The following is a 5,168-nucleotide window of genomic DNA, read 5'->3' as shown; positions in this document are numbered from 1 at the left end:
GGTGACTTTGAACGCCGGTTTGGGCCATCAAATCTTGGGCAAAGTATGGACTATCATATATTGCTGGAAAGCCCAGGATGTCTACTTTCCAACGCCGTTGAGAGCGCGCCAATTGGGCTTCTGTAGCTCCAGAAAATCCACTTCGAATGCAGGGAGGTCAGAATCCAATAGCATCTGCAGTCCTTTTCAGTCTCTGAATCAGATTTTTGCTCAGGTCCCTCAATTTCAGCCAAAAAATACCTGAAATCACAGAAAAACACACAAACTCATAGTAAAGTCCAGAAAAGTGAATTTTAACTAAAAACTAATAGAAACATACTAAAAACTAACTAGATCATACTAAAAACATACTAAAAACAATGCCAAAAAGCGTACAATTTATCCGCTCATCAGGCCCTCCTATCCATTGATGCTCAAAGCCTTGGATCCTTTTTACCCTTGCCTTTTGGTTTTAAGGGCTATTGGCTTTTTTGCTTGCTTTTTCTTTTCTTTCTTTAAAATGTTTTTTCACCACTTTTTTTTCGCAAGCTTTGTTCTTCATTGCTTTTTCTTGCTTCAAGAATCAATTTTATGATTTTTCAGATCATCAATAACATTTCTCTTTTTCATCATTCTTTCAAGAGCCAACAATTTTAACATTCATAAACAACAATATTAAAAATATGTACTGTTCAAGCATTCATTCAGTAAAAAAAGTATTGTCACCACATCAATATAATTAAACCAATTTCAAGGATGAATTCGAAACTCATGTACTTCTTGTTCTTTTGTATTAAAAACATTTTTCATTTAAGAAAGGTAAAGGATTCATGGAATTATTCATAGCCTTAAGACATAGACACTAGACACTAATGATCATGTAATAAAGACACAAACACAGACAAACATAAAGCATAAAGTCAAAAAGCAGAGAGATAAGAACAAGGAAGTTAAGGAATGAGTCCACCTTAGTGAGGGTGGCGCCTTCTTCTTGAAGGACCAATGGTGTCCTTGAACTCCCCTTTGTCTCTTCCTTGCCTTTGTTGCTCCTCCCTTATAGCTTTTTGATCTTCTCTAATCTCATTGAGAATGATGGAGTGCTCTTGGTGTTCCATCCTTAATTGGTTCATGTTATGACTCAATCCTTCTAGAGAAGTGTTGAGTTGTTCCCAATTGTTGTTTGGAGGAAAATGCATCCCTTGAGGCATCTTAGGGATTTCTTGATGATGAGCTTCCTCATGCGTCTCTTGAGATCCATGAATGGACTCTCTTGTTTTCTCCGTCCTCTTCTTAGTGATGGGCTTGTCCTCCTCAATGAGGATGTCTCCTTCTATGACCACTCCAGCTAAGTTGCATAGATGGCAAATGAGATGAGGAAAAGCTAGCCTTGCCAAGATGGAGGGCTTTTCGGCTACTTTGTAGAGTTCTAAAGGGATGACTTCATGAACTTCTACCTCCTCTCCAATCATGATGCTATGGATCATGATGGCCCGATCCACAGTTACTTCGGATCAGTTGCTAGTGGGGATGATGGAGCGTTGGATGAACTCCAACCATCCTCTAGCCATAGGCTTAAGGTCTAGTCTTCTCAATTGAACCGGCTTGCCGTTTGAGTCTCTTTTCCATTGAGGTCCTTCCACACATATGTCCATGAGGACTTGGTCCAACCTTTGATCAAAGTTGACCCTTCTAGTGTAGGGGCGTGTGTCTTCTTGCATCATAGGCAAGTTGAACGCCAACCTTACGTTCACCAGACTAAAGTCTAAACATTTCCCCCGAACCATTGTAAGGTAATTCTTTGGATTCAGGTTCATACTTTGATCATGGTTTCTAGTGATCCATGCATTGGTATAGAACTCTTGAACCATTAAGATTCTGACTTGTTGAATGGGGTTGGTAAGAACTTCCCACCCTCTTCTTTGGATCTCATGTCGGATCTCCGGATACTCATTTTTCTTGAGCATGAAAGGGACCTCAGGGATCACCTTTTTCTTAGCCACAAATCATAGAAGTGGTCTTGATGGGCTTTTGAGATGAATCTCTCCATCTCCCATGACTCAGAGGTGGAAGCAATTGCTTTCCCTTTCTTCTTTCTTGAGGTTTCTCTGGCCTTAGGTGCCATCAATGGTTATGGAAAAACAAAAAAGCTATGCTTTTACCACACCAAACTTAGAATAGTGCTCACCCTTGAGCAAAAGAAGAAAGAATAGAAGAAGAAGAAGAAGATATGGAGGAGAGGGAGAGATGTGTGGGTTTTGGCCAAGGGGGAGAAGAGAGGATGGTGTTGTGTGAAAATGAAAAAGAATGTGGGGGTTTATATAGTGGAGGGAGAGGGGTATGGGTTCGGTTATTTAGGGTGGTTTGGGTGGGAAAGAGATTTTGAATTTAAAGGTAGGTGGGGTTTATGGGGAAGAGTGGATGGATGTGATTGGTGAAGGGATAATGGGGAAGAGAAATTGAGGTGATTGGTGAAGGGTATAATGTTATTAGATTGTGTGAAGAAGAGAGAAGTGGGGTAGGTGGGGGTCCTGTGGGGTCCACAGGTCCTGAGGTGATCCTGTGGGGTCCACAGATCCTGAGGTGTCAAGGATTTCTCATCCCTGCACCTTTTAAGCGTGTAAAACGCCCTCTGTATGCAATCCCAGCGTTTAACGCCAGACTGTAGCTTGTTTCTGGCGTTAAATGCCCAGATGTAGCCTGTTTCTGGCATTTAACGCCACCCTAATGCTTGTTTCTGGCGTTAAACGCCAGCTTGGTGCTTGTTTCTGATGTTAAATGCCAGACAGATGCTTGTTTCTGGTGTTTAAACGCCAGACAGCTCTTCCTCCAGAGTATGCTTTTTCTTCTGCTATTTTTTATTATGTTTTTAATTTTTGCAATTATTTTGTGACTCCACATGATCATAAACCTAATAAAACATAAAAGAACAATAGAAATATAGATAAATAAAAATTGGGTTGCCTCCCAATAAGCACTTCTTTAATGTCAATTGACAGTGAGCTCTCATGGAGCTTCACAGATGTTCAGAGCATTGTTGGGACATCTCCCAACACCAAACTTAGAGTTTGAATGTGGGGGTTCAACACTAAACTTAGTGTTTGGTTATGGCCTCCCAACACCAAACTTAGAGTTTGATTGTGGGGGCTTTGTTTGACTCTGTATTGAGAGAAGCTTATCGTGCCTCTTTTCCATGGTTGCAGAGGAAGATCCTTGAGCTTTAAATACAAGGTAGTCCCCATTCAATTGAAGGACTAGCTCTCCTCTGTCAACATCAACCACAGCTCCTGCTGTGGCTAGGAAGGGTCTTCCAAAGATGATGCATTCATCCTCATCCTTCCTAGTGTCTAGGATTATGAAATCAGCAAGGATGTAAAGGACTTTAACCTTTACCAACACGTCCTCTACCAATCCATAAGCTTGTTTTATTGACTTGTCTGCCATCTCTAATGAGATTCTTGCAGCTTGTACCTCAAAGATCCCCAGTTTCTCCATTACAGAGAGTGGCATAAGATTTATACCTGACCCCAGGTCACACAGAGCCTTCTCAAAGGCCATGGTGCCTATGGTACAGGGTATTAAGAATTTACCAGGATCTTATTTCTTTTGAGGTAAAGTTTGCTGAACCCATTATTTAGTTCACTAATGAGCAAGGGAGGATCATCTTCCCAAGTCTCATTACCAAACAACTTGGCATTCAGCTTCATGATGGCTCCCAGATATTGAGCAACTTGCTCTTAAGTTACATCTTCATCTTCTTCAGAGGAAGAATAGTTCTCAGAGCCCATGAATGGCAGAAGGAAGTTTAATGGAATCTCAATGGTCTCTATATGAGCCTCAAATTCCTTTAGGTCATCAATAGGGAACTCCTTTCTGTCTGGAGGACGTCCCATGAGGTCTTTCTCATTGGGATTCACGTCCTCCCCTTCCTCCTTGGATTCGGCCATTTTGATTATATCAATGGCCTTACACTCTCTTTTTGGATTCTCTTCTGTATTGCTTGGGAGGGTACTAGGAGGAGTTTCAGTGATTTTCTTACTCAGTTGACTCACTTGTGCCTCCAAGTTTCTAATAGAGGACCTTGTTTCACTCATGAAACTTAAAGTGGTCTTAGATAGATCAGAGACTATGTTTGCTAAGCTAGAGGGGCTCTGCTCAAAATTCTCTGTCTGTTGCTGAGAAGATGATGGAAAAGGCTTGTTATTGCTAAGCCTGTTTCTTCCACCATTATTAAAGCCTTGTTGGGGCTTTTGTTGATCCTTCCATGAGAAATTTGGATGATTTCTCCATGAAGGATTATAGGTGTTTCCATAGGCTTCACCCATGTAATTCACCTCTGCCATTGCAGGGTTTTCCGGATCATAAGCTTCTTCTTCAAAAGATGCTTTTTTAGTACTATTGGATGCATTTTGCAATCCATTCAGACTCTGAGAAATCATGTTGACTTACTGAGTCAACATTTTGTTTTGAGCCAATATGGCATTCAGAGCATCAATTTCAAGAACTCTCCTCTTCTAAGGCATCCCATTACTCACAGGATTCCTCTCAAAGGTGTACATGAATTGGTTATTTACAACCATGTCAATGAGTTCTTGAGCTTCTGCAGGCGTTTTCTTTAGGTAAATGGATCCACTTGCAGAATGGTCCAGTGACATCTTAAAGAACTCAGATAGACCATCATAGGATATATCCAAAATGGTCCACTCTGAAAGCATGCCAGAAGGACACTTTTTGGTTAACTGCTTGTATCTTTCCCAAGCTTCATAGAGGGATTCACCATCTTTTTGACTGAAGGTTTGAACATCCACTCTAAGCTTGCTCAGCTTTTGAAGAGGAAAGAACTTGGCCAAGAAGGCCATGACCAGCTTATCCCAAGAGTCCAGGCTATATTTAGGTTGTGAGTCCAATCATGTTCTAGCTCTGTCTCTTACAGCAAAAGGGAAAATCATGAGTCTGTAGACTTCAGGATCTACTCCATTAGTTTTAACAGTATCACAGATCTGCAAGAACTCAATTAAAAACTGATAGGGATCTTCTTATGAAAGTCCATGAAACTTGCAATTTTGTTGCATTAGAGCAACTAGTTGAGGCTTCAGCTCAAAATTGTTTGCTCCAATGGCAGGGATTGAGATGCTTCTTCCATAAAAATTGGAAGTAGGTGTAGTATAATCACCAAGCATCCTCCTTGCGCC

General features: G+C 41.0%; 1 non-coding gene across 1 annotated transcript; it reads left to right on the top strand.

Moving 5' to 3' along the window:
• Nucleotides 1–4,689: 4,689 nt before the first annotated feature.
• Nucleotides 4,690–4,793, top strand: LOC127746024 (small nucleolar RNA R71). The gene has a single exon (XR_008007645.1). It is a non-coding gene; the product is annotated as a small nucleolar RNA R71 (small nucleolar RNA).
• Nucleotides 4,794–5,168: the final 375 nt, after the last annotated feature.

This window comes from Arachis duranensis, chromosome 3 (genome assembly GCF_000817695.3).
Source record: "Arachis duranensis cultivar V14167 chromosome 3, aradu.V14167.gnm2.J7QH, whole genome shotgun sequence".
Classification (NCBI taxonomy): domain Eukaryota; kingdom Viridiplantae; phylum Streptophyta; class Magnoliopsida; order Fabales; family Fabaceae; genus Arachis; species Arachis duranensis.
This window is presented reverse-complemented; position numbering and strand designations above follow the sequence as displayed.